Genomic DNA, 13,503 nt, shown 5'->3' with positions numbered 1-13,503 from the left:
CACTGTATGGGTAGAGGCTGCTGCGCAACGTGCATGAAGATAAGCGATGCGTATTCACATATGTACAGCGTTCTGTACTGAAGCTAGCTGGAGGAACATTTGAAAACAATTCAATCCACTAAAAGCGAGCGATCTGATGTTTTTGTAGGACTGATATACAGCGATTCACTGTATGAAAAAGGCTCAAAAGTGTCCCCAAAACTTCTCGCTCCATCGCCCCCATATCGCCCCCTTTTCGTTCCTTCGCCCCCGCGTCGCCCCTTTTTGTTCCATCACCCCCCTGAAAAACAAATTCGCCCCCTGGGGGGCGATATCACCCAGGTTAAGAACCACTGCTCTAGTCTATATCTTTTGTCTTTTGGGAACTTGTTTCTAAACCTTTTACAGTTTTTCAAGATTTTTTTTTTAATTGCAAGAAGTTGAAGCATTGGCTCTTTTATGACTCGTGGACTTCAACTCCCAGAATTCCTGAGCCAGCTATGCTGAGGGGAAAGGGAGAGGTTTCCATGCTGAGCCATGCTGGCTCAAGAATTCTGGGAGTTGAAGTCCACGAGTCAGAAAAGAGCCAAGGTTGCCTACCCCTGATTTAGGAGATTGGAAATCTTTAGTACCAAACTAAGCATGTAGCAATTCCTTGTTGTTATATCAAACATGATTTTAATTAATATGTAAAAGTCTGTCTCCCATGTTTCCCCAAGTTTATGACCTCTGGATGTGCCGTATTACAGTTGCCATAATTTCCTGGCAGCATCACTGACAAGGCTGATTAGCATTCAGAGATATGCCACCCAAAGCATGGGGGGGGGCCGGCATATTCTGATATGGTTGCTTTAGTTTAGGCGTTACCTTCTGTTCATCCACTACAGGCAGGCAAGAAGAGTCCACTGGCCTCTAATGATGTGAAAAGGGTACCTCCTGCAAATAAAAGAGAAGGAGTAAATCACACTTAAACACTCTAGAAGTTAGGCATGTTAGAAGTGTTCTGATTTTGCCTACCACACACAGTTTGTGATAGAAGGTTACAGTATATTATAATACTATTTTTGAAAATGGTAAGAGAACAAGCAGATATCCGATTTATCAGCAGCAAAATATTTAAGAAGTGGTTTTTCAAATAATTTTGCCACTTTTCTGCCTTCCAGAAGTGTTGAATTATAGTTTCCAACATTCCCAATCCAAGTAGGTTGTTCTATAAATTAATTACATGCAACAATTTTTAATTGTTCTGAGCTTATTACCAATCGATTTCATCAAATGGAAAAGATGGCAAAAAAGGGGGGAAACAAAACCTTTTAAATTAAATGTAAATAAAGTGAAATTCTGTTTTTATTTTGTCTATATCACCTACTTTTTAGAATGCAGCCCTATCCCGTTGACCTGTCATTTGAAGGCATTATTAATTTTTGTGCCTCTGCAGTAAAATAATTTACAAAATGCGTATGAAGATTCTCAGTCATCCAGGTCATGATTATTCCAAAGGTGCTTTTTCAAGAGGCAACTGGAATTTTTTTATTTTTCTTTGAAGATGTTTCGCTTTTCACCCAAGAAGTTTCTTCAGCTCTGACTGGATGGTGGGGAATGGAAGGATTTATATTCCGTACGGACAGCTAGTCATTTGCATTCTTTTAGAGCAGGGGTGTCAAGTTGCCGACCCATGGATCGGACGCATCACGCCAAAACCGTGCCCACCCCATTGCCAGCAATGGGGAAAAAGTCACGATACGTCGCGGCACATCACGTGAGGTTGTGAGTTTGACACCCCTGTTTTAGAGTGTCATTGAGGCCATTTGGAGATTTATCTGTGTCCTCAAGTTCACCTGCAAATAGGTGTGGAGCCTTCTTGGAACTGCTGAAAGGATTGTGTTGTAGACTGGAGATAGATGATATTGTATCCCTCCCTGGACAGACAGGTCAAAAAGGCCATCTATGTCAAAACTGAAGGTCCCTCTCTCAACAGAGGGGGAGGGATACACATTACAAGAAAGTCCAGTTGGCTCTTGGGACAATTTACAATTTGGGACAATTTGCAAAATGATTTGATGAAAACAATAGTCCTGGTTCAAATTAGAGTTCCCACTTTGCTCATCAACATATGCTAAAAACATGAGGAAAAGGCTCACAGCTTTCACAGCTCTCTAAGTTGCTTGACTGCAAGCATGAAAAGACACTGAAAGAATTTTAAATCAATTGGCATGAACTGGGACATCATATTAATCTATGCCTCCCCTTAGGAAGAAGGCATGTCTCTCTTTTGCTTAAACCTGGAACCTGGGCAAGACGCAAGGAAGCAAATCAGGCAAGAAGAAAATTCTTTCTAGATCTATTAATTCATGGTGCTGGTGATTAATGTTAAAGCCTTGCATGACATAAGATCAGGTTACTTGAGTGAAAACCTTTTTCCAAGAACAACTGCCTGCCCCACACACTCTCACAGGGAGGACATGCTCCAGGTTCCTTCTTTTAGATCTTGTCATCTTATGGGACTAAGGATACCTGTGTTCTCTGTGAATCTCCCCGCTCTCTGGAATTATCCCCATATACAACAGGGCCAAATTCTTCTCACCTCTAGAAAAGCTCTGAAGATGTAGCTGTTTGTAATGGATTATGAAAATAACCTTGAGAAACAGAAGAGGCCATCAAGAGGGAAAGACAAGCTGCTCTTGTTCCTCAAGATTATTCCCTCAGGCAGTGGGGACAGTTATGTGGGAGTGTCCCTTGTGGTTGTTCTATTGTGTGCTTGGTCGCCATTTTACATTTTGTATTTATATAGAGTTTGTTTGTGTGTTGTTAGATAATTTTGGGTTTTTTTTTTCATTTGGATACTACCCCAAGTCACACTATCTAACTTGGGCAGCCTTATAAATCATGAAATCAATAAGAAATAAAATAAATACTAAGAAAATTTATCTTGATACCACACCAGTTGCAAGTGAATGCTGCGACATATGAGGTAGCAAGGAAAGGACTCTGAGTTAAGGGGAATTCCCGTTTGCCAGAGCTGCCTAAGCTGAGATTGAAAGTCACTGGAAGATCAACAGCTCTTTGGGTTTTCAATGTTTCTGAGTTCCCTGGATCTGTTGCCCATCATCTACTCAAGAAAAATAGATGATTTTAAGACTGGCTCACAGAGAAGGTAAGATATGTCCACAGCTCAGCCTTTTGACAGTTAATGGCTGTAATAAAATTGAAATCAAAACCTGTAGCTCCTATAAAAAAGCAAGCCTGCACTTTGGCATTTATGTCGACTTTTGATGTTTGCTGTTTATAAATAAGCCCAGCCCTCCAACCCCTTCTGTGTCTGGAGCAGCAGTGTGATTGGCCCAGCAGGGTGTCTGGAAATTCACTGAACAATCTTGTTCCATGATAGATATTTGGGCAGGTGGGGAAGAGAAAGTGAGGGAGAAATAAGGGCGAGGCCATTCTTAAAAAGCAGAAACACCCCACAATGAATGTATTGGGAGGAATTCCCCCGTTCGGTTCTTCCAACCGGGATTCTCCTTGATGGCGCAGCGTGGAAGAAATAGATTGTGAAGCCAGTTACCGGAAAAAGAGGTTTAATCACGAGGATCAAAGTTGAGTGACAATTCAGCTTGAGTCCCCGGCTAGCTAGACAGAATGATTTTTAAACATGGGTTTTTATACCCTTTCGTGGTTTTCAAACTTGTCATTTCTGATTGGTGAGTTTGAATCTGCCTTTCCTGATTTGCTGGTCAGTGACTATTGTTGGTTAAATTTCTTTTCTAATCCTGCCTAAAAGGTATTAATTACTTTTATTGTTGTGTATTTGTTAATCCTAATTGTTGCTAGCTAGTTCCTCATTCAGTGTGTGTTAAGTGTTTGGCCATTCAGCCTCAGGCTGCTGTTGACCTTGGTTAGTTCGCATTGGGGTTTTTCCAAGTTATTCCCTCGTTGAGGTGGGGAGGGGGTGTCCAGGTCTCATCAAATGTAAGTGGAATTCAAGAGGCAAGTGTTGTACTTGGGCTTCTCCAAATCTTGCTTAATATCTCACATACTCAGGAGGCAAAATTAATAATTTCAGTCGAGTCAATTTCATAGGGCTGGTGAGAGCATCAAATATAAAATATTTTATACTCTGAAAAAGTCATAGGAATTATGAAGACTCCCCAAAGACTTTAGAACTTCTTAATTCAGATTTTTCAATTTTACTAGGAAAAGAATTCCATCTCTTCCGCTTTTTATTCCATTTCAGTATGTTCAGTTTATATTTACTTACATTTTTTGTAGTAAAACTTAGAATAATCTGAAGGGCCAAGTCATTGTCTTTTAGCTTATGTGTTTTTGTGTGAGATCTTTTTTAGCCCGAGGGCCAGTTTTATTTACACAACACACATTTTACCCCTTAAAACAGGAATTTCCAACTTGGCAACTTTTAAGATTTATGGACTTCAACTCCCAGAATTCCTTAGCCAGCATAGTTGGCTGAGGAATTCTGGGAGTTGTAGTTCACAAGTGTTAAAAGTTGCCAGGTTTGGACATCCCTGCCTTAAACATTCACACACACCTCAAAAAGCAATCAGGTCTGAACATTTTGACCCAGCCACTTTGGGGCTCTGAGGGAAGCACACAAGCCCAGGAGCTGCCTATCTCAGCATCTGTCTAACATCTACTCTACAAGCTACAATAGTTATTTTAAAGGAGTCTTTTATACAGCAAGTCACAAAAGAATCACCTTTGGACACATACCAAGCAGACAACTTTTTACTGGCTTGCAGATCAGCACAGCAGTGATATAATAATTTTGCAGCATTTTTGAGTTTTTGAAGTCATTCTGAAATATTTAAAACACCACATTTATTGGAACTTAGGCATCATCTAATGCCGGTCTAGACTGATCTTAAATAAAAATACTATAAAAATACTTTAGCTGACCACAAAAGAGTTCCTTATTATTTATAAATAGGAGATTCTGCTTTCAGACAGCCCAATCACATGCTCATGTAATCAGAAATTTCAAATTTCTAAAGCCCCAAATGCATGACAGACACCAAATAACTGCTTAGTTTGCCAACAGAGGAAACTTTGAGCTGAAGTACTGCTGTCAGATCATACATGTTTCTGCCTATTTCTAACAAATGTTCAACCTCAAGTCCGCTTTTGAAAGTCTGCCTTAGAAGAATTTCTCTCCCTCACATTTTGATTAAACTTAAAAATATGACTGCATGCTGTCCAACTTCTCTAACTCTTGTACCAACATATAAAATTTTGTATTTGTAAATTCAGCCTTTCTTGATCCCCAGCTGATAGTGGACTACAGTTTACAACATCTGGAATTGTGTTAATATTTTTATTGTTCCAGTTCTAATGAATTAATATATATTTCCACAATGCTATGTTTCTCCTTATTATCCCCCAATAACCCTCCAGTCAAGATGAGGAAGGAAAAAATGCAGCCTAAAATTGGTATGGTATCTCTAGTTGGACCTTTTGGTAACTTCCAGGAAGACCAGGTTCCAAATTTCCAAATTATTTGCTTGCGTTCATTTTCCATGTTTATTTTCTATCTTTCAACTTTTAATGAAATCAGACTGCCCCGCCCCAAAGAATATAAAAAGACAGAAAATTTAAAGCTTCAATACCCTAGAAACCAAAATAAAATAATACAAAGATAATTTTAAGACAGAGAGAGCAGGTCACTTAAGCACTAGTCCCCCAATCCTTGAGTCAAAAGGATAATGTTGAGCTATATATCTACCTTCAAGTTGGCATGGAGATGAAATACAAAATATTGATGGCATCTTAAGTTTCTGAGATGAAATATGATATAAATGAATCAATAACTATTATAGAAATAACAAATAAATAGTAAAATAATCCAAACATTTTAACTGAACAACTTTCCTGAGTTCCACAGAAAAGGTGTGACTTTGTACAAGTATGTTATGCACTGATTACTTTGTATTTTGGCTCTTTGATGCATTCAATTACAGCTCTTCCTTGACGATTACATAAACCTAAAATCACTCAAGATGGGGGAGGTCAGCTAGTGCTTTCCCGGCCTCTCTTTCTAGCTAAATATTCCAAATCATTTCCTACAGCTATTTATATATACTGCCCGGTCAATAGTCAAGGCAGTTTATAACATCCTCAAATAGAGAGTCAAAACCAAATAAAGTGAGTCTTATCCCTCTATCCACCCAATGCCTGACAGAACAGAATAGTCTTCACAGCCTTCAAGAAGGTTGGAGGTTATGACAAGCCTCAGGCATGATGCTATTCACCCATTCGCCTCACGTGGCGCATGCTTGAACATCCCCTCTTAGAAAGACCGGAAAAGGTCAAAACCTAATAAGGAGAGACAGACTTGTAAGAACCCATGAGCTGAGCTAAGCAATGTGACAACTTATAGGTCAACAGCAGTGTTTTTAATCATGCTTAGAAACTAACTGGTAATCAATGCAGCAAATGGAGCACCAATGCTACACAGTTAGTCCACAATTGGGACCAGCAACTTCATTGCTAAGCAACATGATTATTGAGACATCATGTGACTATAGCAGACTTACTATTTCATTTTTTCCTGTGGTCATTAAGCAACCCATCATGTGACTACAACAGACTTACAAGCTCACTTTCTCCACAGTCATTAAACAAAACTTCACGTGACCCTGACTTGCAATTTTACTACTGGCTTCTCCATTGATTATGCTTGTTAGAAGCCTGCTGTGAAGCTTGCAAAGAGCGTTCCTGCCACCACGGGGATGTTACAACTGTCGTACTTTCTAGGACTGGTTGAAAAACTACTTTTTCTGTATCACTCTTAAGTTCAACCAGTTACTAAACAGGGCAGTCTTTAACAAGGACTACCTGTTTGATAATGATGGTATAATCATAATCAGGCTTTCCAGTGCAGAAAGGCATACAACTAGTACACTGGCTAAAATTGGGCAAAGGCTTCCCTGGCCAGGGCCTTCATCTGCAGTTCCAAAAGAAGGCAGGAAAAAAAAAACCCAAGTTATAGACCTATTCATTCATAAGAGAAAAGTGAGCACAACCAAAGCCAAATTCTGTATTAACTAGTTAAATTACCAAGAAACAACATCTCTGTCTTGTTAGGTTTTAATCATAATTATTCTATAATTATGGATTTCTATAAAGGCATTATATTTGCAGTGTTATTTTTTTATGTATTCATTAGAAAAGATAATAAAAATAAAACCAAAACACGATCTCCAACACAGAATATGTCTTTTGTATAGCAGCCATGTGCGTATTTCTTTTGTGCAATTAATGTTACCTTTAATATGGATTTTTATCACATTATCCCAATACAAATGTTAAATTAACCAGTTTCTATTTTCCAGAGCCCCTCAGGAGCCCCCCCAAAAAATGTTGATGTTACAGTAACTGTTTTCTGGTTTTTTTTAAAAAATAGTAATCTTATTAAAAATTCCAGTTGCAAAGATAAAAACTAATACAGATCAAAAAGAAGAAAAAGAAAAACTAGGTACATGAGAAAAAACAGAAAAAGAAAAAAGAAAAAAGAAGAATGTATCAAAGGAAATATATGAAAAATGACTTTTTCCCTCATCACAAGTATAAACCAATTTTAATAAATTGTCACATTGTCACATATAACAAATGACCATTTCTTCCCATATCCTATTTCTTATCGGAAAAAAAAATCCTTAAAACTTCATAATTTCAGTCCTGATCAGCAGAAGTCCAGTAGGTTTATCAAACAAAAATATTTTTCTAAGTATATCACTTGAAGGTTATTTTGGATTGTCGTCTTCCTTGAGATATCCAACCAATTTTCAGTTTTAATTTCTTTCCTAACTGTGGGATTTTAGCTTGATGACCAAAATAACTGTGCTGGATTGCTCTGATAGCTGGTCAGTTCTCAACAATACAGCCCCCAGATCACTGCAACAGCCAGTTGAAAAGTTTAGCTGACACTGGAGCAGTTGTCCACAGGTGCACAGTATAGCAATGTTTATATAACAGTGAAATGCATGGTAGAAAGAAATCTTTTCTCCGACTTCATCACAGCAGTTCTGATCTCAAATACAAAAAGAAAATCTTGATAGGTCTGAAACATTTGGGATCACATGACTTATAAAACAAAAATTGAACTGTTCAACCACAACTATACAAGATACATTTGGAAAAAACAGGATGAAGCATTTGAAGAAAAGTCTTGCCAGCTTTTAAGCACGGGGGTGGTTCTATTATGCTTTAAGGGTGTGTGGCAGACAGTGGCACGGAAAATATTGTGTGGGTGGAAAAAAAGAAAGGGTTCAAATAAATATCAACATATCCTAGAAGCTAATGTCCCAGTCACTGAAGAAATGGAAGCTAAAGAGTAGCTATTTAATCAACAATCAAGGAAGAAGGGAGGGAGGGAGGGAGGGAGGGAGGGAGGGAGGGAGGGAGGGAAGGAAGGAAGGAAGGAAGGAAGGAAGGAAGGAAGGAAGGAAGGAAGGAAGGAAGGAAGGAAGGAAGGAAGGAAAAGAATAGGGAGTGAAGGACCTACTAAATGACCAATACATGCATAGTAAAAAGGAACACTCAGTCATGCCTTATCATTTTGAAGCCAGTGACAGTAGTTCTGAATGTTCCTGCTTCAACAAAGACCTCAAAGACGCAGTGCACACAAAGGGCTATAAGAATATTTCTAAGCTAGAATAGTTCTGCAAGGAAGAGTAAGGAAAAGATTCCAAAAGCAAGATTAGGAGGACTCTAGGAAATGCTTGAAAGCTGTTACTTCTGCCGAAGAAGGTGTTCAAGGATGTCCAAGCTTTGTATCTGCTATTTTTCTTATTTTGACCCTTAAATAACTCTATTTTGTAAATAGATCAAACAAATCTTATTCTAGCATATGTTCACCCTTAGTTTAGTTTTAGTTTTATCATTATGGTTATTTTTTATTTTCATAACAATAATTTATTTTTCTATTTTGGCTTTTTATGTTTGCTTTGATTGTACATACTACCTGAATCTGCTACCAATGGGACAGGCTACAAATGTTAAATAAATAAACAAATCAACAAATAAAGCATACAAATAATAAAAATGTATTAAAATTTGTAGAGAGATATATCTTTATGCCCTGTACAGATTATACCAGCTTCTATTCACTTTGAAATTCATTAAGTATACAAGTTTGATCAAGGTGCCTAAACTCTGGCAAAGAACTATACTGTATATGTGAAAACTTGAATGCTGTAGAATCTTTTATTTAAGGTTTTTATCTGGGAAGTTAAAATTCTCACTATTAGCATAATGTGCTGTCTTCCTGCAGTTGCTACATTCTCCAGTTTAATTCATTTGTTACTAAAGTGACTCTTTATCACATGGATAAATATATTTCCTCCACTGATGTTCTCTTTATGATCATAATGCTAGATTTTTGGACACTCTTAAATTTTCCTTCCAGACTGCTGCTTCCATGGAATCCACTTTGAATCGAAGTCCCCCGGGCAAGTAATCGCAGATTCCACTTTATGTAAAGATCACAATGATCAGGAAACACAATATTGCAGAATGACATGAAAGATGGTGATCCTCAAAAGAAACCCAATTCTTTTTTTCAAAGTTACTAATGGAAGCTGCCTAAACTCTTAAAAAATAATAAGCAAAGATAGGACCTCTTAGTTTCACATTGTTTCAATTCTCCAAGTTAAAAAAAAAGTCAAGTAACTATACAACTGCTTTCTTTCCATCTCGTTCCCCAGATATACTGGGACAAGCTCAAGAATTCTCACGTAACATCTAGAAGACAAAAAAATTGAGGAAGGATGATTTACTTGATTTCTAGGCAAAGCACAGAAGAGCAAGTTGTACTCATATTTTCCTGTGTAATATGGGTAGTCCTTAACTTTCGACCACAACTGAGCTCAAAATTTCTGGGTTGTTGTAACTTTGAACAGTCACTAAATGAATTGTTCTAAATTGAGGACTACCTGTAATCTGAGAATAGTTTAGGATAGTGGTTCTCAACCTTTTGCCTGCAGATCCCTAGACTGCTGCGATGTCATCACAGGGGGTCTGCAAAAGCTTGAAGTAATGTTATGATTTAAATCTTGAGCTAGGTCTCGGGAGGTCTGTGGGCGTGGTCCATGGCCACAAAAGGTATTAAAGGGGGTCCGTGGTGAAGAAAAGGTTGAGAACCACTGCTTTAGGGAAAAAAGCTGAAAATCCTTCTTATTCAGGAAAACACAAAGTGTATGCATTTCAGAATGAAAGGAAAAAAACGAAATAGGAAGTTCTTTCCTCTTGACAGTCCTCCTTTAAATATAAAGGTTAACTGTATTGAATAAAAGCAACATACAGTTTCTCTGACTGCATCATGATTTCAATGCCAAATGTTAGGCAATTATATGAGGTTCCCACTGAGGTTTATGGCTGGATAGCATGGATTAATTTTAGCATCTGTTTTGATTTTAGCATTTCAGTGCCTTATAAATATACTCTACTTTTTCTACTTCTCTACTCTACTTTATCCTATTAATCTTTTAAAACTCTGGTTATGTTCTATTAAGTTTAATCAGATAGATCTTAACAATGTTCTGTTATGATATTATGCTGCTTGCTATTGTCCTTATATTCCACATTTGTTATTAGTCAGGAAAATATCTATTTTAAAATTCCAAACCAGCTCAACACTGACTAGGGGGCTGGTATTTACCCCCTTTGATTGGTATTTTTTTAAGCTGTGGTATTTATTTTGATCGTAAAGTTGAAATATTTGAGAGAGATGCATTAGACTTTTTTTTGGTGAATAGTTAATACTGTCCTCAGCGAGGCCTTTGCATGCTGAATGGCTTGCCTGCATCAGATAGTGAAGAGTTAAGTTTTCTCAGGCTTTAGCCACATGACTGGCACATGATAGATTCCATCCTGTCATATGAAGCTTGATATGTTCTGAGTGGGGTGTTCTGCATTTGGAGTTTATTTATACTGTTGAATTCTTTTTGGAGTGAAGGACACTGCTGAATAGACAAAGGGCCGAAGCTAATTGCTTAGGCAGGACTTAGCAGGAATGGTGTCCTGACAAAAACTTGCTAAAGTTCTCCATAGCCAAGGAAATACCAAGAACAGCCCCTGAATCCATCTTCATAACGAGTTATTTTTGTAGTAGATAAAAGAAAAAGATGATTTTAATCCTCAAAACTGACTGCTTCTTTGATTAATACTTCAGGTATATTGTCCTCCCTGTCCACAATTTCATTTCTGTCTTGCAATGCTTTTCCTATTGTCATTGTGCCAAATACAGGTAGTCCTCGACTTACATCCATTCATTTAGTGACTATTCAAAATTACAACAGCATTGAAAAATGACTATTTTTCACACTTAAAACCGTTGTAGCATCTCCTGGTCACGTGATCAAAATTCAGACACTTGTCAACTGGTATATATTTTTGACAGTTGAAGGGCCTGGGGTTATAGGATCACCTTTTGCGATCTGACAAGCAAAATCAATGGGGAAACCAGATTCACTTTACAACTATGTTACTAACTTAACAACTGCAGTGATTCACTTAAAAACTGTAGCAAGAAAGGTCATAAAATGAGGAAAACTCAGTTAACAAATGTTTCATTTAACAACAGAAATTTTGGGCTCAACTGTGGTTGTAAGCTGAGAACTGCCTTTATCTCTGCATTGCAAAGCTTTGTAACTTGCCTGTGCATGCTGAAAGAAATATTTAAACACCATATTGAAATTGGCATGTATAGCTAAAAATCCAAAGCAACTTCAAAGAGAGTTTATATATCCAACTAAAGTTCAACTGAAATGTATGTCCCATTCCCCAAATGAGAAAGGCATGGCTGCAGGTAATAGTTTCCCAACCCAAAACCTCTTGGGTTTGTTGGGCTACATTGTAATATGGCCTGAAAGATAATGGGAGTTTATAGAGATTTCAGGGAACTTGTATTATGGAAGACATTAGACCAGGGAAAGCTAAGATAAACCATGGTATGGTACAGCTCTTCACATGGCTGCTGTGATTTAGGCCATGCTAAATCAAAATCTCTTGAAAAAGAAAATGATTTTTTTTAAAAAAATGCTGCAATTACCATGTTTCCCTGAAAATAAGATCTAACCAGAAAATAAGCCCTAGCATGATTTTTCAGGACATTCCTAATATAAGCCTCACCCCAAAAATAAGCCCCAGTTAAGATCATTTAGTACCATATTTCCCTGAATATAAGCCCTAACTGAAAAATAAGCCCTAATGACTCTTTTGGAGCAAAAAATAATATAAGACCCGGTCTTATTTTTGGGGAAACATGGTATGTACGAAAGTCACAGTCCCCACACAATCACATAACCATGACTGTGGCCACCTTCAGGAGTTGATTCAAATATAAACCCTTTTTTGGGCCATCTCTGCAAACTGAAGTTTTATGTTACAGCCCCTTCATTAAATAAACCGCAACAAAGCAAGTGGAACAGAACTCAAGCTACTTTCACAGTACAAAAATATGGGGGAGGCTTGGAATTATAGACAGCAGAGCTTCTGTTGGGACATGCTCAGAGTCCATGGAAGGGCAGGATTGTTTCCATGAAAAGAATGCATGATACAGCCAGCTTCTCTACAGGAGTTTCTTTCCAGAGCAGTGGAGTACTCTTCCTTTCTGTTCCTTTTCCTTTCTTTTTAAATCTTTTTTTGCCCTTTTTCACTACACAATGCAGACGATGAAAAATAAAGTCTATTGCTTCAACAAGTGTCCTCTATAGATGGATGGTGGAAATGTTCATCCAGCATTTCAAAATCAAAACTATTCAAAACTAACTAAATTGTGTCATACCATAGGCAAGATCAAATTGCATTTACAAAAACTGTAGTTAAAAAATATGGAGCATAAAGTCAGATAAATAACTAAAACAGGACAAGAAAAGTGAATATGGTTATGGTGCAATTATATTCTTTTCTAATTTTCCATTCTTTTTTAAACAACCATGAGCCTTCTTAGTTTGTATTAATTTGCATACTGTAGGTTTTTTAGTCATTTTTTTTACCAGAAGAGGATCTTTTAGTGTTTGAGAGTGATTTACAGTAAAACAGATATGAGAAGACTCAAGTGTGCTGAATCTTTTGTGTAAGTTCCTAGAAAAAACACATCCATAGTACAAACCAGTTCAAATACTGGTCTGAACTGTGGGCCACTGGGGGGAGGAGGAGCCAATGAGTTGTTATTTCCTGTGAGCCATACAATAACGGGGAAATCCAAACCTAACCAAAGGGCATACCAAGCAACAATTCAAAACTGTTTTATTTTAGTGAGAAAAAGAAGATCGGTAATCATTAAAACAAGTTGGAGACAAAACCTTACCAATCTATTGCTGATCATCCAGTCCTGAATAAAAGATTTCAAATTAGGTTTAGCCCATTCCAACTGAACACAATGCTTGCAGGCTCCTGTCTCATGGAGATAAGCAGTCGGCTGCAGACTCTGACTTCAAGTTTAGCATGTCCCAGCTCACTACTTTGGTTTCTTCCTCCCAAGTATCAACGCTCCTGTCCCTATGACAAGGA

The 13,503-nt window shown here is 37.7% G+C and overlaps 1 protein-coding gene across 2 annotated transcripts in view; it reads right to left on the bottom strand.

Moving 5' to 3' along the window:
- Positions 1–13,503, bottom strand: part of LZTS2 (leucine zipper tumor suppressor 2) — a 47,369-nt gene that overhangs the window by 33,248 nt on the left and 618 nt on the right. The window contains exons 2-3 of one of the 2 annotated variants that reach the window (XM_039361636.1): positions 13,301–13,491; positions 847–915 (exon numbers count right to left, since the gene is read on the bottom strand). The gene's annotated coding sequence lies outside the window, so the exon portion shown is untranslated. The remainder of the gene's footprint in view (positions 1–846; positions 916–13,300; positions 13,492–13,503) is intronic. The other variant, XM_039361635.1, reaches the window with a different exon arrangement.

The sequence above is a fragment of the Crotalus tigris genome, unplaced genomic scaffold (genome assembly GCF_016545835.1).
Source record: "Crotalus tigris isolate CLP2741 ecotype Arizona unplaced genomic scaffold, ASM1654583v1 scf7180000019328.220996217465:2438092, whole genome shotgun sequence".
Lineage (NCBI taxonomy): Eukaryota > Metazoa > Chordata > Lepidosauria > Squamata > Viperidae > Crotalus > Crotalus tigris.
Note: the sequence above shows the minus strand (reverse complement) of the source record. Positions and strands in the feature narration are given on the sequence as shown.